Source organism: Cupressus sempervirens, chromosome 5 (assembly GCF_028749045.1).
Source record: "Cupressus sempervirens isolate cs-2001-9-10 chromosome 5, ASM2874904v1, whole genome shotgun sequence".
NCBI lineage: Eukaryota > Viridiplantae > Streptophyta > Pinopsida > Cupressales > Cupressaceae > Cupressus > Cupressus sempervirens.
Genome location: NC_143122.1, coordinates 663828704 through 663851751, shown reverse-complemented (window position 1 = coordinate 663851751; position 23048 = coordinate 663828704). Strand labels below are relative to the sequence as shown.

Here is a 23048-nt window from a genome sequence, read left to right as displayed (position 1 = left end):
GGGGGGGGGGGGGGGGGGGGGGTTGTGAATCATTTATCCAAAAATTACAACATATCTTCTTTAAACAAACTTAACCATTCAACCAAATATCAACCGTACAAAGATGCACATAGACAATTACACCATATATGTTAACTACGGAAACCCTTGATGAAAGGGAAAACCCTGATGAGAATGATGCCCACAAGATGATGTAATAATATAAATATTCCTTGTTAGAGGATGGACCCTATTAGGAATCTATTACAACATTTAGTACATATAAGTCCCCATTAGGAGACTTTGAATCCCTATTAGGAGATTCCAACCCTATTAGAAGTTGTGCCAATCCTATTAGGAGTTGTAGTACAATGTATGCAAGATGAGCCCACTACCCAAACACGCAATTTCAACTACAAGAAGAACTCACTACTCAAACAAGCAAGTAATTTACTATTATGTTCTTCTTTTCTTTTTTCTATCAACTAAACCAATCACTATTAGACCTTGTATTAGACCTTCTTAATTAATCATTATAGGACCACATTAAGAACATGTTACACTTAGTGATAACATTAATCTTCCACCTTGTAACTTGAATAAATTTTCACACACATAACATTATGACAAGAAAAATTAGCCACATCATCACCAACATGTCTTGTTCACATCCTCAACCTCAATTCTTAGAATAATAATTTAGCTAGGAGATATAACAAGTTTACCAGAACATGCCTATGTAAAATCTATCTTAGAACAAACATCACCAAAACTTACTTAACTTCTTCTAGACTTATCATTACTTCTTCCAAATTAAAATCCTATACTATATACTTAGAAGTATCTCCCATAACCTTAGATAGTTAGAATACTCAACTAGCCATCCATACCAACTTGATGTTTTTGTTGTTCTTCTATCAGATACCACAAAAGATTGCTATATTGACATCAATGACATAATCAGTCATTAATGTAACATATCATCATAGTAACATATCTACATTACTGCTCCATAGGAATATCATCAATATTCATGCTTCCAAAAAACTCTCAAAAAGTTTGATCTCAAATTTATCCCATTATGAAGGTATTCTTATAGTGGTCTTCTTCCTCAAAAATCAACATCAGGTTTTTAGCTTGATAGAAAATTGATAACCAGTCTTTTGAATTATAATAAGCATGTATGATGGATTGTTAGTTCTTCTCAACCATTCACTTCAATGACACTTCATCTTTCAAATATTGAAGAATTAATAGATCTATTCATCGCAAGATATGGTGGAAGTAGAAACAATAACTTAATCACATGTTCTTAACAAAAGATGAAGCAACATGTCCATCATTTTCATTTTCGATGCCATTGTCAAACAATGCAATGATTTTCTAGACTATTTTTTCTACCATCATGTTCAAGGCCTTCCGAAGGGCATTTGAAAAGTTTAATGAGGTTTTCATGGGCCTTATCCATAGTGGTTGAAGCTTAAGACATTCTTAGCTTAGACTTCAAAATGGCTAAATTGCTTTCACCACTAGCCTCATTCATATGCTAGCACCCCAAATCTCATCTGCTACTTCCAATGAGTAAGAGACTGATGCAGTGCAAGGTAGGAGAATCCTAAAGGAGATGTCCTAGACCCCAAAAAATAACCACACAATGGAAACAAAATAACAATGCAAGATTTGATACCAAATTATAATAATTTATTTATAAAATTAACTGTTACATGCAATGTGTTGGGTTGTAAGGCCTTCCCGATTATGGCCAAATATGGATGATAAAGACAATGAAAAGATGAGGAAGGCATTCCATAGATTTTTGTGGAACCAAAGTCTACCAATCCAAAAGAAAGTTGTCTAGCTAGTTAAGAGACTTGTTCGAGAAAGAAGATGGCATTGCAAGGTCGAGGTGGAAGAGGTTGATTTTCATAATAAGTTGGTTGAGCCTGACATGGAGATTGCATAGCACTTGGTTGTGGATGATCTAGTTACTATTGGTGGTAACTTGTATGTCGTAGAGCATCTTGCTATGAACAATGAGATTGCTAGTGTTACGAGTTTGGCATTTGTTGATGGAGATCTACATGTTGCTGCCGATGCAAAATTTGTTGTTACTAGTGTGGATTCACTAGTTGTTGATATGGATGAGGGTTTTTTGGTGAAACATTATGTTTAGTTTTTTCTTGGGAGTGAGCATGCTAATTGGATGGTTGAGATTCTAGCGTTTGATAGAGTGATGTAGATGTGGATGATTTGCATGTTTGTTTTCTTGTCCCTATTGGAGTGGAAGCCTTTGGTGAAGATGAAGATCATTGTTGATCTTTCTTTGAGCATCAAAGTGTGGGACACACTTTTCTATTTACCTAGGGAGTTTGATACAAGAGCATGTTGGGTTTTCTTGGTGACTACTTTGGAGTTGATGGGAGGAGGTTTGATAGTTTCTTTGGAGGGTGCTTGGATTGGTACTCAGTCAAAGAAGGAATGGTGCTCGACATGCTTTGGGAGCTCGACATGTTCTATGGAGCTCAACATAGTCTCAGAGCTCGGCATGGTCTCTAGTTGCTTAGCATGGTCTAGGAACTTGGTATGGTCTTTGGTTGCTTGACATGTTCTAGGAACTTAGCATGGTATTTGGTTGCTTAGTATGATCTTGGAACTCAGCATGGTCTATGGAGATCAACTTTGCTTAGGAATTAGATATGTTTTTTGGTGCCTATTGTAGGCCGTGTAACAAATTTACCACAATGAGTTAGAAGATTCAAGTTTCAAGGATTGAAGAGGACCTAGATTACTAACTATGGTTCAAAGAATGAGTTCTAATTCAATTAGAGCAAGGAGATATCATGATTTTACTTAGGTATTGATTTTTTGGCTATTTAATTGTTGTTGGAGGCTGACTTTTGGCATTTAATTTATCTATGAATATTTAATTTGTGTTCTAGGCTGACTTGTGGCTTATATTGATATAGGTAGGGATTGTGGTGGAGTATTTTATTCATTCATACATGAAGTCATTTATTCAGAAGAGGAGGGAGTGTGGAGAGTAGCTAAAGAGCGAGTTTTTCTTGAGTTTGTGGACAATGCACCAAATGTGAGGTAGTTTATAGCAGGATTGTGGTGGAGTTGTGAGTGTGTGGATAGAGCACCAAATGTGAGGTAGTTTACACTTGGATCTTGGATGAAGTTGGAGTAGAGCTAGGGCTACAACTTGAAAATAAGGAGATTTCTTGGTGGGCTTGCGAGCACAAGTTGAGATCTTCCTTGGAGGTTTCTACTAGAGTGTGGATCTAGACTAGCTAGTGTTTGGGTTGAATCTTGAGGGATCTTGAAGAATTTTTATTGTAATTGCTTTGTATTTGGCCATATCAGGAAGGCCTTACAACCTGATACATTGGATGTAATAGTTAATTTTATAAATAAATTATTGTAATTTGGTATTAGATCTTGTATTGTTATTTTGTTTCCACTGTGTGGTTATTTGCTGGGGGCTAGGAAATCTCCTTTGGGATTCTCCTACCTTGCACTATGTCAGAGATAGTTGCAAATGCAAGATAAGAATATAATTAATTTCTAAGTCAATTACAATTATAGGTCTATCAACTACACAATCTCTTGAGGAAAAAAAGGGATCAAAGACTTTCTATTTAAGATTTCATGTGCTAATTTTTCTTATGACATGGACAACTTAAAAGGGGTTTTTTATATAGTTCTAATTATTCTCCAAACTACAACCCATTTCCTTTGAATGATATCAAAAAATCATTTATTTTCCCTACAAATGTGGTGCTTTACTCACCCAATACAAAGGTTCCTCAAATAGGAGAAGTTGTATTTAGAAGAGCTATTCCTGCGAATCCAATTATGAAAAGCATGTAGGATTCTTTATACTTTCTAAGATCCCCTCAATGAAAACCATATGGTACTATGGAAGGAGATGAAAAAATGCTCTTTAGATAGCAATTAAGGAGTAGGAACTCATTGTAGGTTTGATCCCATTGAATATGAAAGAAAAGGGATTAGAACTATACAACTACCTTATTAATGGCAAAGGAAGACTTCAATCTCTATTTGAATCTATAATGAAAAAAGATCTAGATAAGGTTTCTAATAATCTTTCCTCTTCGCTAGAAATAATCGCACAATTGGAACTCTTATAGGTTCCAAATTTACCATATTTTCTACCTCAAAAATATCAATATTTTCTTAGGTTGACATGAAGGGCCATTGTAGAGTTTACAGTGGAGAAGGTTGACAATTCAATGTTTTCTATTTCAACTAATGGTGGAAATGGAAAAAAAGCTACCATCAAGGTCATTCTTGATGGTTATTTGACTCCTCTCATAGTAGGGCACTTTGAAAAATTAGGAATGATGATATTGAAGAAGATTAGTGCCATATAATGCAATATATTATTCATTTAACAAGAGTATTTTACAAGAAGTTGTCATGGTCTTTCAATATTTTGATTTGACATACTCATGAGAACTTCTAGTCTGAATAGAAGAATTACTATGAGTTGGGTACATCGTTACTTCATTTGGAAGATGATGGGGCAATGTGGCCCATCGCCTCATAAGAAAGGAGGAATGATGAGAAATGATTTGACATTTTAAAAATGAGCTTTTAATTAATACTTAATCAACTTCAATGGCCTTTCAATTTTTAGTTGTCCATTTAGTTTCTAATAAGAATGTAAATCCAATAACTTTTTAGCTTCCTTGAAGATGTATAAAGGGGTTCAATTTGAATCCAAGATAAGAAGGAATATGGACATACATCTCATTTGTTGAGATTTCCAATTTGCATCAAATAGTATATATGGAGTTCATGGATAGATATCTTAACCATGGGATTTCCCACCTCCTATAGAGTTCAAGGGGATACATCTCATTCATAGGATAGCCCAACTTTTATGAGCTTGGACACACAACTACTCCATGAGTTTGTCCAAATTTGATTGATTTATAGGCATACATCTCACTTACAAGATTGTACACAATTGTATGAAATTTTATTTAATATTATGAATAAATAGAAGTCTTCATATGGTTTATTATTTATTTACAATACCAATATTTATTCTTTCAGTATTGTCCTCTGAATTGCTAAAATAATTCAAATCATGAACAAACCCACTTGTCATCATTGTGGAAAATTAGGTCATACAATCACTAGTACATTTGGTGGTTATTTTTAACCTATATTTTTGATGGCCAACCAATTTGGCTTGTCAAATTCATTTTAAAAAAATGCTCTCGATAACGTCAAAATTTTGATTACAGTTAAGTTTAGTGTCAAAATTTTGACATTGTTAGTGATATAAACAAAAGAAGAAAAGAAAAGAGAATCTTAATTCATTCACATGACAAAGTGCAACGATAAGCTTCCAGTGCTGTGACAAAGAGTTTTTAAGAACCATTCAAGGTAAGGTTTTCAATGTTGAGTTAGGAGTAAGGGATACTAAGTCTTAATTTTTTTAAATTATGCTATAACATGATAATAGACGGATCCCAAATTCATTGGCATTTAAGCACACCATCTCCATCCTCTTCATCTTCTTTGAAATCAACCTTAAACCATCAAGTTTTACATTTAACCCTACCCTTTTGGGAATGAAGAGACATGTCAAAAGAGGAATTAAAACTTCTTAAATATGTTACCCTTAATAGAGATCCAATCCTCTTCCACTTTATTTGCCTCACTATGTTAGACCAATGAACTCAATGTTGGACCACCATCATCCCAAAAAAAAATGCTTGTAGAGAAAATGTCTACCATCTTAAGATTCTTGTGAGGCAAAAAGGAATGATTCTTGTTGAAGTGCACCATTTATAGAAAAAGATTGATCTCAACTTTTGGAAATCAAATTCTTATAAAGAGCTATGAACTTATTAATGACTACAAGTGATTAAATTTAGAAGAATTAAGACAATGCATATAGGGGCATGCTTTAAGATGAGATTTTCTTTTAGTTTTCTAATGAATGCTTGTTGAGGTGCATGTTGGCAAAGAGAAACTCAATTTCAAAAGTGAAATCTTATTGATAGGTATGCATGTTGAAGGTGCAAGAGAAATAGTGAGAGTTGTGTGTTTACTAATGAATATTAAGGGGTAAAATTAAAGGCTAGTTATCTTGGGGTGCACATTGAAGTAGAAATTTTATGATTATTTTAATATATTGACATGTGAGAAAGTGTGCAGTAAGGAATTTTGATTTAAGAAAAATTTGCAAGTAGTTCTAATTAGCATGTGTTCATAGGAATGAGGTGAAGCAAGTAAAAAAATTAAAGGGGGATTCTCACTTAGGCATGCACTTGATAGGAATCAATTTCAAATGGAAAATCAAAATCTCAAATATATGTTTAGGTGCATGCTTGTGCTTAGGAATTGAGGTTGAATTCTATACCTAAGTGAGAAAATTTGTGAAGAAGTATTGTTTTGATGATTTAAAAGGTGGAAATTTGATTAATGAAGACTAATGCCCTTGAATGAGATCAAATCTCTTCAGTAGGTAAATATTATTAAAATACATTAAAAGCCCTATAGTGATTGATTAGGGTTTTGAAATCAATAAAGTAACATGAGAAGCCATAATCAGATCATAGTTATATTTTAAAGCATAAAAATGACTAATTTGATCAAATTTGCCAATTTAAAGTACCAATCATGGATGATTATTGGAGAATTTGTGTAAAAGTATTGAACTTACAGTGCAACATTTTTAGCTGAAAAAGAAAATGATTAATATGAAAATAAGAAATATATTTTAGATGAGAACAATAGCTATAAGCAATTAATTTTCATATGAAAAGAATGATAAGTTAATCAAAATCTAAAGTACCATTTAGAATATGTAGGTACACAAAGTTGACTATAACAACTACTAATACCCTTGTCCTATTTAGATTTTAACTGTTTGATTTTTGTGTTTTTCATAGTGAGAATGATGTCCATTTAATTATCCACTTGTCGTAGATGGTAGTATATTGAATATTCTTTATTTTGGGCTTTGTGGCACCCAATTTAATGCAGTATTAGAAAAGATATAATAATTTTTCTATAGATTGTCAAAAGCCTCATCTTGAGTATCAAGTGAGAAAAATAAATCTAAATCTATACTATTTTAGATATACCAAAGCCCCATAAAGGGGGTAATGGAGGGTGACCATGTATTTTATTGTTATATACGGTTCATGTAGTGAATCATGCATCAAATGGAATGTGGATCCAAAAATGAAAATGTTTGAATTTCTATGTCAGACTGGTTGCACTATTAAAGATTGGTCTAGTCTAAGAGTTTGAATAGTAAAAGGCATTTGGATGAGAATTAATGGATTAGGAATGTAGGGGTGAATAATGAGGGTGTCTTAACTCTTAAGTGATCTAGAAAAAGGGAGAACTTAATTTAAGTTCATGTTGTTAGTTGTCTCTACAATGAAGTTGTAGACATGGCTAGTTGTCAAAATGTTGGACAAAATTAAGGTATGGGTATTACTATTTGGGGGTAGTATATGGTCAAGGGGTATTAGTGTTTGGGGACAATCACATTGAGTTGCAATATGGTGACAAAGATGGTAGTTGTAGTAGGAATCATGGATTGAGAATGTCATTGGTAGAATCATAGAAAGTGAGGGATCCTAGTTGGTATTTGTGAAGGATAAGGTTTGGTTTCTATCATGGATAGTGGTGGCAAGATAATCAGATTTGGGACTGTGATCATATCAGAGTTTTTGTAATCAGTGGAATTGTTGAGTTAATGAGTGATTGTTAGTTGAGTGGATGAATAAAGAATTGGTAAGAGGATTTGAGAGTAGGCCTAATTCTTGAGGCCTGACCATTGAGGGTCATTTGTGAGAAAAAAGGTTGTGATTGTGGTAAGATATGTGGATCTATACATTGATCCTATGATTATGACATTGGGATTTGAGATTCTTTGAACATGTGATCAAAGTTAAGATTAGCAGAAGCTTGGGGACCTTGGAGATTGGTCCAAATAGTTGACAAAGTGTGAGATGATCAAGCATGAAACCTTGAAAAGGTAGGGTTGTTCCAAAGCAAAGTAGAAAATGGAAACTTTCCTACTATATGCTAATTGGCCCATGATGGTCTACATTATAAACCAAGATCCTCCATCTTCAGTCCAAGAGTCATACACTTAATATGAAAGTTGGAAAGAAACATGAGTAATTTTTGCATACTATCAAAGCTTTGATTAGAGTTCGTCATAGTTAGAAATAAGGTGAAAGACAAATTTATAGTCTCAATCACTTAGAGAGCTCTTCCTCAGTTTAGGATATTTGACAATAAATTGTAGTATCAAGAAGCTGTCATTTGAAGATCATGTTTGCTTCAACAAGAAGACTAAATCTAGTCATTACAAGATGACTTTGGAGAAAAATAATTTATTTTGAGAAAAAATGGACAAATCATTCATCTAAATAAATAGGCATGTCATTTTAGAGTCATCCTATTTGGTGAATTTAACATCTTAGGTGGCTTCATTTGTTGCACTATCTCTACTTACTTGACCTCGAATTAGGTACTCCAAGCAAGTGGGTGCTATGAAAATAAAAAGTAAAACATTCATATCCATCCTGTACCCCTTCTACACAACAAAAAATAGGGTAACCAATAGACACAAAATAACCAGTAGACTCAAAATAAATCAAAACCCTAAGCACAAATTAGGGTAACCAACAGACACAATATAAATAAAAAGTACACCTCAAACTAATTAGCACCTTTTCTAGGAATAAAAAACAAATATTTTCATAATATAAGCATGTACCTACTATAAAACTGTAAGGAGAGCTTAAAATTGTACTTGCTATCTGCACATACTTTCTCACCAAAATTACTTTCTTATTGATTCAAATCCATACATATCAACTCCAACTCTTTCCTAGGTTGAAGAACATTCATTTATAAGACATCTCTTGACCTTACATATTTATTCCTACTTGTTCAATCAAAACAAAACTCTAACTGTTGACCTTCCAAATTTGCAAAAAAAGTTGCTCAACAATAGTATTTGTTGTATGACAAATTTTTGTCAATTTTTGCAACTTTTCCATATTTCTAATCAAATGCCTTCCAATGCCTTCCAAGGTGATAAAATTGCATATGAACATGTATGTATGTATGTAAGTGTATATATATGTATGTATGTATGTATATATGTATGCATGTATGCATGTTTATATATACATATATATATATACACACACATATACATACATACATACATACATACATACATACATATATATATATATATATATATATATACATATACATATATGTATACATATGCATATATATATATACACACACACACACACATATATATATATATATATACATACATATATATATATATACATATATATAAATATTTATACATATAAATATATATGTATACATATACATATATATAAATATGTATACATATACATACATATATATATATATACATATATATATATATATATATACATGTATATATATATATGTATATATATGTATGTATATGTATATATGTATATATGTATGTATATATATGTGAGTGTATGTGTGTGTATACATAGAGAGATCTTGGCACAATAGAGAGATCAGGCCATGGGAGAGCATTTGAGTTGTGAACATAAAATTGGGAATGATTTATGTTTTGTTTTCTTTTATTTACATATTTATATCTAAAATCAACTTCATGTTATGTTGTAACTCTGGCATAGGTATTTTAAGTGGTTCCAAATAATAAAACAATGACACTACCTCTAAACCATGCAAAGGATGTTGAAGTGGTTCCAAATAATAAAACAATGATATTACCTCTAATCTAAATAATAAAACAATAAAACTCACTCAACAATCCAAGAATAACTTTTCAAAACACATACTGACCATTTGGAGAATGAGCCAAAAAATTGTAAGAATAATTCTGCCAAAAGAGATTTAAAAATGATTGTGCACGATAATCATCTTTTTACATTCTTTTTAGAACAGTTGTTCTTACATTTTATGAATTTTTGTGAGAACAAAATTCCAAACTAATTAGGTAGGTTATCCAAAATTAAATCATAATTGGTTGAGGTATGTTTAAATACCTTATTTCACTTGTTATTTAATGTTTCTTGATTGTTTAGGGTAGTAACTCCTTACACTCGACTCTTTATTGAAGTTATTTTTAGTGCCACAATGGCATTACCTCTAAACCATGCAAATGATATTGAAGTGGTTCCCAACCTTGAAATACTCTTATAACTTAAGAAATGGCAAAGAAAATGTAGATGAAATACATGAAAAAATGCACAACTTGTAGTATTTATATATATAGAGATCTTTTTTAAGTTTCTTATTACATATGAGCACAATAGAAAATTGTTCTAGCTGCATATATATTCCAAAATCAAAATAATAAAACAAAAAAAACTCACTAAACCTTTGTTAAGTGAAAAGCCATAACCTAGTTCAATTAGTGTAGTTAGGACATATATAGGTTAACCTTATATTAACTATAAACTACAACACAAAAGTTACACTAGGATATTATATGATTGTAATTATAGAAAGCCACTTGATTCGCCCAAGTGGGTGTATGATGGTGAAGAGTTGTATTAGGTGAGTAAATCTCACTAGTGGTTATAGGAATACAACTACATAAAAACAATTAGAAACTAGAACTACATATTCAGTAGAGTAAGTAGTTCAAGGGTCTTGATCTTGTGTATACATGTATGTAGAAAACCTAGTAGGTGGAGTATGCCTCTAGTGTGCAGATGCCGTGGACATAGTTATCTAGCACTTAACCATGTGTGTATTAGGTAGGTGATCCAAACTTAAATCATAATTGGTTAATGCATGTTTAAATACCTTATTTCACATGTTATTGAATGTTATGTATTTATATAGTATTGTTAATGAATGTTAAAGAATGAATGGTCTAGGCTTCTATACTAGTACTTAAGCCCAAATAGATAAATCATGATTTGAAATCAAGACCAACAATGCTATCAAAATGATAAATTTAAATTATTAAAGACATCCATATTTAGCTTCATGGCTCAAAAATGCATTGTCTAAGTAACAGATATGAAAGACATTTAACAAAACAAACACCAATAGTGTTGTATACATGCCAGTCCCAGAAGCATCTCTTATAATCATAAGCAATGTCAAATATTTTCAAACTTGGCAGTAGCTTCTCCAAGCTAGCATCTTCTAAAAGAAAGTATTACATGTACTAATAAAAGTAAAATTGGAAACTCAATTAAAGGTCCAATAGTTGTAGCTAGGGCTTCCTTATAATCTATACCAAAACTTGCAACAACAAAAACTATTTCTAGTTCAAATTTGTTACTTGACACAGTGAAAGATTGTGTGACAAATTGGGGATATGAGATTTTCTAAAAAATGCATATAAGTTCTAGACAAACTAGTTCATGTCAATGTCACTGGTCAAAACCCATAGATGGCATAAATGATAGGACCAAATGTGGACTACAGAGATCCAAGTAATGACCATGCTCATTTATTCTTGGGAAATAAGACACCAATTGACTTACATGAACTATTTATTAGATTATATAAACATAAAAAAGAAAGGAAGATGTAATAAATAATTTAGTCAAAATTGTTATGTCAAGAATTAGATGATTACAACTGCTAATTCATAGAATAACCAATATACATGGTGTGCCATGGGAAAAGTAAAATGAAATAGGATAATTACATTCAGATTCATATACTTATAAAGAGTCCTAAATTGAATCCCAAAATGACAATAGTGGGTATGCAAATGATAGAAAAATTAATTTGCTAAGGTGTCATGGAAAAGCCTGAGTCAAACCACTTGTTCCATTCAAAGCTAGGTGACTGAATATGGTAGGCCATGGAATAGCCCATACTTTCATTGATTCATCTATAATCCTCTTTCCTAACTCACTTAAACATGTAAATGATCCACTTTCATTGTTCCCTTGCAAATTACAAGAAAATTTTACATTCCCACTCTATCCATCATAAAAAATGGAATCTTCTAAAGAGTCTTCCATATCTTCCATCTTTACAACCAAATTTTAACATACCAAAGTTAGACGCACCATAAATCTGAAAAACATAGCCCCAATGTACTAAATTTATAACACATTCATACATCAATAGGGGGGTTGACATTGTCGATTGAAAAAATGATGATCCTCACAAGTTTCATAGAATGAACATGTGCCATTAACGATCTTATAAATAGTAGTCTACTATTAGCAAATACAAAATACAAATGAATAATGACCATAATATTAACTAATCAATCTTTTCAATGAGTAAAAAAAGAAATAAAATAGTTTTTGTTTAATTTTAGTGATAGATAATGAATCTCCTTCACATTTTTCATGGTTGTAGAAACTTCTTTATTCTTGTGGATTTTGTTGAGGACATCATAAACTTATGTACTCTACTCTTTAAGAGGTTATTTGTGAAAGTGCAATCTTCTCTACTATTCTAACCAAGATATTTTTATGTGGACAAATGTAGTTCAAGATCTAATGGTAGGACTTCAACTCCATTATAATTGATATTTATTGCAATCTTGTAAGAAGAATCCATAAAATCATCAGGTTAGCTTCTCTGAATCCCTGTATGTTAAAATCTAGGTTATTTTAGTGTGCTAATTCCAACCAAATATTTCATTTTATTTTTGAAAACTCTAGCTAGCGTAAATTTCAATACAGTTTACTATTGATGGTATGACAAACTCATCGAATCATCTCTAGCTAGTGTCGATATTTTGATAGGTTTTTCGTCGATGGTATAACATAACTGTCGAATCATCTTTGGCTGGTGTTGATAGTTTGACATTTTGAATTAGTTGTCTAACACTAACATGTGACATAGATGGGCATTATTTTTAATTGATCTTCCCATTGATACATTGATGATTGTGGAGTGTGTCAAACTTTTGACACAATTCTACCGATGTTGATTTTTGATGTTTAACTATCAAAATTTTGACCAACATTGCATCAAAAAATAGTTCCAAATTTACTAGTGAGCTAATGTCTATAGGAGTAACATTGGCAATCAAACCCCTAACTAGAAAAATAGAGGATACTACTATAACTACAAGAGGCAAGGATATGAAGCACATGAGTGCAGGACCAAGACCATCAACAATCATAAATTTGAAGGATATTGTTATAACTATTAGAAGTATGGATCTAAAGCATATGAATGCAGATCTAAATCTAAGTGGATATCAAACAAGCAAATAAAGGTACATCATTATGGAAATTCTTAAAAATTGGGATTACAACACAAGGTACAGTTGTCAATATTATGGAGATTAAGGTCATGCTATTGTAAATTGCATAAGGACTCACTTTCAAGACAATTACAAAAAGTGGTTAAATGGAGAGATTGTATGCTTCAGTTGTCTTAAGGTTGGTCATTTAAAGAAACTACCCAACTTGGTCACCTACACCGAGTAATGAATTCAACAAAGGAAAAGAAAATGTACATGCTAAAAAGAAAAATATATAGATGAACAAGACATGGAGAAAGAAGGAAGATTGCATCACATCAAGCCAAGATGAGGTCACTTTATCCAATGGATTAGGCGATCAGAACACCCCCAACTAGGCAATCAAATGTACATGTATGGTACTGATATATGAAATGATATATTTTGCACTAGTTCCAAGCATTTGAGGAATGACAAGGTTTTATCAACATAGATTAAGATGCAATGAAGTGATTAGAAGGTTGAGACAATCTATCATTATGCTATATTTTGTGGTGTTACTAAGTATTGGAGAATTATAGTTACTACTAAGTTATGAAGGTATCACAGTAGTTGTCAAGATTTCTATGTTAACTAAGCATTTTGAAAATCCTTTAGCAACTGAGCTTATAGGTGTATATGCAATAAGCATTTAATGCAACATTTTATAGGTTATATAGTCAATTTTTGAGTCATTTGAATTTACCAGATGATCAAAAAGAAAGAAGAAAAATTGTGAAGAGGATTTTAGTGACTAAAAACAAGATTCTATTACAACATGACACTATTCCATTGAATCGAGAGGTATTTCACTTGTGCCATAGTAATGATGTATGGAAACCTCCAAATTTTAAATCCATACCTAAAATCACATATAAGGGAGACTTGTTAGGTGCTTTATTGATGATCCCACCAAAGGTTTTGATGATTCACAATGTTAGGTGTTGTTATATGTGTAAGATAGGTGAAGTAAGAAACCTAGAGATTAGGGAGACCTACTATAGGTTATGTTAAAATAGAGTCTCAAAGGAGGAGAACAATATTATGAAGTGAAAAGGATTGATACATTCACTAGATTTCTCTCAGATGTTCAATACATAATAGATAAAGTTAGTGCTGAGGAAAATTCATGATAATCAATTATGGTTAGAGGATGGTCTTGTCAGAATTTCTAAAAGAATTTTTCATAGGGTAATAGGGTATCCTACCCTAGACAAACCCAAGACTATAAGGAGTGATGCCAAGGAAGTAATTGAGAATAACATTGGAGCAGTATGGAACAAGAGGGGTATGGAAAATGATACAATCATAGGCCCTATAATTGTATTTGTAGTACATGTGATAGCACATAGATTTTATCAGTTTAGCTTACTCAATAGTGTACCATGTGGTGCCATGGACCTAGGTTACACAATTGTAAATGTGATCACAACTATGACCTAGCTGAGCTATAGCTTCAAGAATTGTTAAAAAACCTAGAAGCTATCAGAAAGGAAAATAATTCACAATGTAAGTTTGGCTCACTCATTATCTGCATATTATTCTATGTCCAAAATAATTTCCTATATTTGACAAGGTAGTTTGGAAGACCAATTGGTCAAATATCCATTAGATAAGGGAATATATTGAGTAGTTAAGTGAAAATTTTGATTCAATAACGACTAGCTATTTTGAAGATGTTAAGAAGTCTATGAAGTAAAGATAAGGGATTCCTATGTCTCTAGTGGAAGAACATCATAATGATGTTTGTTTCCTAGTAGATGCTGACTATACATATGTTCAGGCAGTTATTCCAAGGGTTAGATGGTTAATACCATTACCTTATAAGGTAAATTTTGATGAAGCATCAACAACCATCACTGTACTATTGGAAAAAGAAATTGACAAGGATACTAGATCATTCAAAAATTATGACAAATGCAAGTCAAGAATTACTATAAAATTGCAAACTACCACCATCATTAGAAAGAAAAACAAAATGGTGAAGAAACTGAAAGAGAAGTTTGGTGAAGGTGAAAAAGAAGAATAAGAAGTAGAAGAAGAAGGTCAAGGACCTTTACAAATAACACAAGGATAAGGTCAAGATCAAGATTTCAAAGGATGAAAAACAACTCAAGCTAGAACCCAAAGAAAATGGAAAGAAAAAGAAAGAAAAGTGGAAGAAAGAGAAGAAACCTAAGAAGGCAACAAAGAAAACAAAATAGAAGCTAGATGCACTTTTGACAAGGTCAAGCCAAGGAAGCTCAATTTTCCAAAGGAAAAAGGAAGGATGACATAATAGAGCCAAGCATGCTTGCTAAGAAACTAAGAATGATCTATAAGCCACAAGAGGAATCAGATGATGAAAGGATAGAATCAAATGACACTAGTCAATTCAAAGTAGTAAGCCACAATCCTTCATCTGATATTGTCAATATATGTGTGAATGTTAAAGACAATGCAAATTTATTTGGATTTACACACATTGATTTTGATAAGTTAGATAAAGGAGACTAGAATAATGTTGAAGAAGCTATTTATGACATGATGGCTACTTTTACGACAACTCCTTTAGAGATTGCTAACTCTATTCCAAAAAGTCTATATGAGAGAGTTGAGAAGAAATGGAAGTTCAATATGGCTAGTGAAAAGAAAATAAGAGAGATAACTCTAGCTCAAGTTATGCCTAGTCTAGAAAAGAATAAAATTGCCAAAGCTATAGAGAATTATAAAGGGAGATTTACTCCTAAACACAAAGCTTTTCATATTCTAAAGAAGAAAACTGAAGAGGCAACCAAAGCACACTACTTTGGAAATCAATTTATCATTTAACCACATAGGCTATAGAAGATAAAGACAATATAGTGGGTGAGAAGGCTGAGTTAGTGAAAGAGAAAGGTGAGATAACATAAATTGTGGAGGAGAAGGAAGAACCAGCTAAGGATGAAACCAAGGATGACCTACAATAACACACAAATGTTAATTTTCTTGACATCAATACTCCACAAGGAGAGAAAGAGAGTCAACAAGACTCTGTAACCTTTGAGGAAGTTCCTAATAACTCTACATAGAATGTAAATACACTAAGTGAAGATGATATAACAAAATTGTAGTAAGAATCCACCAATAAAGATATACCATGCATTACTCCTATATTGGTGAGGATTGATGAATTTGCAAAGGCATCCACTAAGACACAACAACAAGAAAAATCTATTGTGCCTCCACTTTTGTAGAGGAAAAAGAGAAAGAGTCAAATAAACAAACAATATCACAAGATAAGGTTTTGGAAAGGAAAGACAAGATTACTAATGTACCATCTGTAATGAAAACATTTTTCATTGAGATGAAAGAGAATGAGGCAAAAACACCATCTATATCACTATCTAGTCTATAAAGATCAAGTATACCAACACTTGTGGTAATTAACAAGGAAGGAAATGAAGATAATAAGGGAAAAGAAGCCATTCCTATACCCAACTCACCAAAGCATGTTGAAAATCAGAAAGAGGATGATTAAGTAGAATAGGATAATAAAACTACTAGGACTGAGGAGAAAGCAAAAATTTAGACACTGGTCAAACTCTTTAGACATAGAGTACTTAGGCCACACCATTGTAGATATCAATGCTAAGTGCAAGCACACCAAAGAGTGTTGAAAATACATCACTAGAGGATGTGGGTTTAGATGCGGTGGTCATTCTACCATAGTTTAATCCAAAAAAACTCACATTGGAAGAGATGGAGATACTACAAGAGGCCCCACAGAGGAAATCAAAGCAAGAGAAGCTTAGAAGAGAGCATAAGAAAAAATAGCTTTTGCATGAAATAAAAGATATCTTCATTGATGCTTTTTGATATTTCATAATCATTTTCCAATAAGACTATCTTAGAGAAACTTGTACATATAGCTGATAAGATTAAAGGTGAAGATATAGAGACCAATGTAAAATTATTGGAATGGTTTGAGAAGAAATTTCACACTAAGGTCATGGATAAGATATCCAGTGTTATACAACTAAGACAAGTTGATTTATAACCTAAAATGGATAGTGTGAAGAAAGCTTTGGAGAGCATTTACTCTCTGTATAGTAAACTATGCAATGTTGATTTCTTTGCTCAAGAAGCTCAACAAATAATTGAAAGATTGCAAGAAGATCTTAAGTCTACTAGATCTTCATTGGAAACATCTCTTGGCACTAGCCAATTACATTTTTAGAGACTAATGTTGGCATAGAGAAGGCTTGCTAAGCAAGAAAAAGATGCAAATATAAGATAAACTCTTATCAACATACAATCCATGTTGACTCCACACATGGAAATTTTAGAAAAGGAACTAGTCTTTATAAAGACATTGGTAAAGAAAGATTCCCATCTTTCTAGACAAGAAGGTCTAGTGGATATGGAAAAAAATCTAGAAATATTGATTCAATCACTTGATGTATCATGAGAGAATTGGGATTTTTCTTTGGGAATCATAATGGAAGTGCACAAGCCTTTCCTAGATAAATTTACATTAAGTGTACAACCCTCATAGACATAAGTGTCAAAAAAGGAGGATTTTGAAGATTTTAAAGATTTTGAAATTATTGTCAAGGAAGATATCTACTCAGAAGGAGTCATAGAACATAAATGAAGTATTTACTCAACAAGAGTAACATACTAATGTAAAAACAACATTTTTGCAAATTTTGAAGGTTTTGAAATTTTGTATAGAGATTGAGCATAATGTATATATATTGTCTAACTTATGCATGAAGAAAGAATATATATGCCATGAAAAAGTGTTTGTTCCACTCACATCTAAGGGGGAGATTGTTAATCTCATTATAGTTTTGACATTGTAGTGATAAAAGACTTAGTCACCATCTAGCATAGTTAGCTAGTCATCACTGTGACTAAGCTACTATTTAGGTTGAGTGCATAGTGCATGTTGAATGAATAGAGTATGCTGAGTGAATAGAGTGAGCCGAGTGATTAGTGCAAGCTAAGTGATTAGAGTGTACTGAGCATAAGTCTCCAAAAAATACATGCTAAGTGATATGAAAGCTAGTGCTGAGAACTAGTATGTTTAGAGCAGTTAGCATGTGCCAAGTCACTCAAGTGCCAAGAAGACATTTTATGCCAAAAAATTAGTGCATGTTGAGTGATTTAGGAGATGAACAAACAACACATGAGCACAATTAGGTCCAAGAATCAAAAGCCTATTGATACCAAGTAACTAGTTAATGACATATATGTTTGCAATGGCACAAACTTCTATGCAAACCAATTTTGGCTGATATAATCTCATATTTTTTATATGAAGAGAAAACGATGAAGTCATGTTATGCATCCCTTTGCAATACATGTAACCAATTAGAAAAAGAGAAGAATTAGGTGACAATAGCAATCAACCAAAGCCATTTATTATTACCTAAGATCATCTCTAGATGCCTACTTAAAAAGATAAACCCTAAGGGGGAGTAACATGCAAAGGAGGATGCTAAGGAGAGTATGTCATGCAAAAGAGGCATGGAGAAGATGGATAATTGAATGAGTAGTAGAGTAGAATCAGTTAAGAAGAACACATCAATTGTGAAGTCAACTAGTGAAAGGTCAAGGAAGATATATTAGATTAGGAGGATCAAGATACAAATTGTAAAGAGGAGATCTGACATCTAGCAGAAGGGTGCTAACCAAAGGATTAGGTACTAAATCATTTTGATAGGTGATATAGGGTAAATCTCTTAATAGAGTAGTCCTAACAAACTTTTTTAAATCTCTTAATAGAGTTCTTACTTATTAATGAGTTTAAATCCTTTAGTCAAGGTGAGACCTAACATTCTTTGTAAGTCTTTAACAGGGTAGAGCTCTCACAGGGTAGATCATAGATTATGATAAAAAATTTGTAGCCATAACTGGCCACACTTTATTGCTATAGTAGTGAATGTTTGTGGGTGTCATCCCCACCCTAGGTTTACCTTCTCCTTGGAGGGTTTCTGGATAATCAAATCTTTTGTGTTATGTGTTGATTTACTTTATGCTATGGATGTGATGCATGCTTACATATTTTAGTTTACATGTTAAGTTACGAGATGGATGATGGTGAAATGTTTTAATGGTAAAAGTTTTAAGTGTTGATTCGTCCCCCCTCTTAAAACTTACTTTTCCATTTCTATTTCCAACAATAACATTGGTATTCAGATTTATCTTGCATATTTCATCCCAACATGGTCCTAGGAAAGCTGGTGAATGATATATGATACTTATGTTTTGCCAATGCAAGCCCCAAATTCAAATATTAATAGTTATCACACATATTGCCACTATTTGATGTACATCCCAATAAGACTCATTATTGATGCAACTAATGGATTGCCTTTTGTCTCAATTAGTCTTCCTTATTGCTAAGTGGAAACTTTGTCAACCCATAATACTTAATCAAGTCTCCAACATCCTAAATGGAGGCTCTCATTTTTCTAAAAATGGGGTTCCATCATGATTAATACAGTGAAATTTCTAATGTTTCTTTATCTCAAATAGAAGACCTGATAATGGTTGAGTCAAATGATTATTATCAAATCTATGGGATAGGGTATTACACCCAGATCCAAGTATGTAAGTGAAAATCTAAAAAGTCCCTGGTAACATATGTTTCTCTAATACCATCTTAAAGTTAATAGATTATTGTAGATGAAATAGTGTTATTTGTGATTTCTATATGTTTCAAATGTAGAAATCTCTATCACACTTATTCTTTTCTTAGGATTCATCATTGAGTTATAAATTGTTCTCAACATATTGCTTATGGAATAGATACCCAATAGTTTCTTGTCTCTCCCAAACTATATAAAAAATATGATAATTTTTTTTGACCAACTGTTATAATCCCTGTTCATGAATTAATAGGAATGTATTCATTCTTTATACACCACCATTCCTAAATTATTATATATTGTCATGGTTTCACAATGCATACCAAATCTCTCCTAGAAATTGGGATCCCCAGGTAATTTTTTTTGTTTTTCTAGACCCCAAGTCTAGGGTTTGAGTCTTTTTTTTGGACTTTATATGGAATATAAGTTTTTCCTAGCCCTCTTCTTGAGAAACCCATATGCCATAAATTGGAGTTTTAAGATGAAAATGTGAATTTTTTATGTAGCACCTAGCGTACCCCTCAAGGTGTGCTAGTGCACTATATGCACTAAGTGCAAGAGTGCTTCCCTTTGGATGTGTGCACTTGTGCATGCATAGGTACACACCTCTAAAATATCCACTCCATCTCAAGCCTATTAAAGCCTAGGATTCCCCCTTCTCCCTATTCATTCTTCTCCTCTAATTAGCTGTGAGTGCACCCCTACACCCTTTGAGGTGCACCACTTTCTTCAACCTACACTCACATAAGCACAAAACAACAACATGTTAGAAGGTGCACACTTATACACCTATCCAAGGTGTGCACCTGCACACCTTTTCTTTAAAAAAAGACTTAAACAAACTAACACTCCTTATGCAGAGTTAGGGTATGCACATGTACACCCCACAAGGTGTGTAGGTGTGCACCTTATTTCCAAAACTTAGAACTTATTGCATAATAAGAGTGCATACATGTGCACCCCACAAGGTGTGTAGGTGTACACCCTTTAGCTTTAAAAGCTTATTTAATGTAAAGAGTGCACCTAGCAACCCTCAAGGTGTGCAAGGTGCACTTAAAAATTGCCTATCAAAGGCTAAAATAGGATTTTTGAGTTTTTTTGGCTATATTTTGCATTTTAACTATAGTTTTTTAGTAATTAGGGTTTTTTTAGGGTTCAAATTTTAACCTTCTAGACTAATGTGCTTATTTTTTATGTAGATAAAATGGGTTCCTCCTCATCCTCACTCAGAACAAAGATTGCTCCAAAAGTAGTGGCCTTTAAGTTTCAAGGTGTCCAATCAAAATCACACTTCCAAGATGCACATATAGAGATTCAGGACACTAAGTTAGGTCATATTGACTAGAATGCATTCTTAGTACTCTATAACAAGCCAAATGAGAGATCCCTAATTATTTTTGCACTTATCAAATCTGGGTTAGTTAATATGGTCTCACATCCTACTTCAGTGCAGTCTTTAGAACTTGCTATGCCTTGGTATAAAATTATGTGTTGAAAGAAAGAGTAGTGAAAAGCATAATAGGAGAGATCATCTTAGATCTAAGACCTATGAACATCAATAAAGTCTTCCATCTTCCAAGGGAAGATCAATACATTAGGTTGACTTATCATCAAGTAGAAAGGTGGTATAGGGACAATGAGTAGAAGGCTACTGAAGTCATTCAATCATCATATAATATAATTGATAGAACACCCATGGGGTGAAGAGTAGGAAAAATTGACATGAAAAGAGGTTATATAAAGGATGATATTAGATACCCTATAGTGCTATTGAGAAAGATCATGGGATTACCAACATAAGGGTACTTGAATATCTAGATGGTACATTTCATTGAGACCATCAAATTGGCCAAAATACCTATTGACTGGGCCATAATTTTCAGTGAGAATTTAGATGAATAGTTGGTGGTAGTCAAAGTCTATCCAAGGTTTTATATGATATCTTATTTGGTGTGTTTGTTAGTAGCAAGGACCATAGATTATTTAAGAGGGGAAGCATGCAAGATGCTGATGCACGACCTTATGCAATATACCCCTAGCTAGTAAAAAAGAAGCTATCAAATCACAACAAAGAATACAAAATAGTGAATAATGCTTTCATTTTTGCAATCATCTAGTTCATTGAGGGAGATTATGAAAAAATAAAGTCAAAAGGGGCAACAAAAAGAATTTTAGAAATAGGTATCTACTACAACTAGTTTAAGACATTGACCTACTTAAGAGTAGCAGGCATAACTATGAATCCAAAGAAACTCCCAAAATATCCATCAGATAGGCTCATTCTACTAGAGATTGCAAGACAACTCTCATCTACATATGATAGAGTGAGGAAACAACATAAGAAGACCTGGGTATGGCCCATCACCATAGGTCCATTTGGAGTCAAGAAGAAGGAAATCATGAATTTTGAATTAGAATGGGATCACTATCCCTTGGAGAACTATAAATCTCCTCATCCATGTTTTGACAATATTGGCAGAGTTCAATATTTAGTAGGAAAACAACTTGAACATGAAGATGCCATAGAGGATCATTGGATGAATGCAGTGGATGACTATGATATCTAGATAAGGAATTATTTTAGGATGAATCTTTATTTGGTAGGTAATGCCTTGAAAATAAAGGCCCCATTAAAGGTTATTCAACAAGACACTTCAGATGTCTCAGATCCCCTATATAATTAGGACAAGATATATGATTAGTCGATCATGAACACATAAATTGATATAGAATAAAATGTAGATATTAATTGTAGGATGAGGAATATCATCCAATTGACCATGGAATGGATTAAGAGGCCATTCAAGTTGGAACTAGTTCCTCAAATAGTAGTCTTTTAGGCCACAACTCGCCTAGTAAGGGGAAGGGGGGCGAAAGTTATTATACCAACATTCACAACCCAATCTTTAATTAGGCTAGAAATGATGTATCAAAATGATAGGGAAGTTGGATACTTTAAAGTAGAAAAGGGAAAGAATAAAAGGAAAAGAGATTTTCCTTAGCACATTGAGCCTAAAGTTGATGGACTCAAGCTCAGGAGGAAACTCAAGCACCTGAGAACCAAGAGCCTAAAAATGTAGAAGCCACTCAAACTCAAGATAATCTGCAAGTGCCACTACTAGAGTAGGGATGAGAACCAAAAGAAGAAGCACAAGAGGTGTCCCCAAATGTTCAAGATG

At 32.9% G+C, this 23048-nt stretch overlaps 1 pseudogene; it reads left to right on the top strand.

Moving 5' to 3' along the window:
- The first annotated feature begins 1487 nt into the window (after nt 1–1487).
- LOC149557661 (peptidyl-prolyl cis-trans isomerase CYP37, chloroplastic pseudogene) lies at nt 1488–4376 on the top strand (annotated as a pseudogene).
- The last annotated feature ends 18672 nt before the right edge of the window (nt 4377–23048 follow it).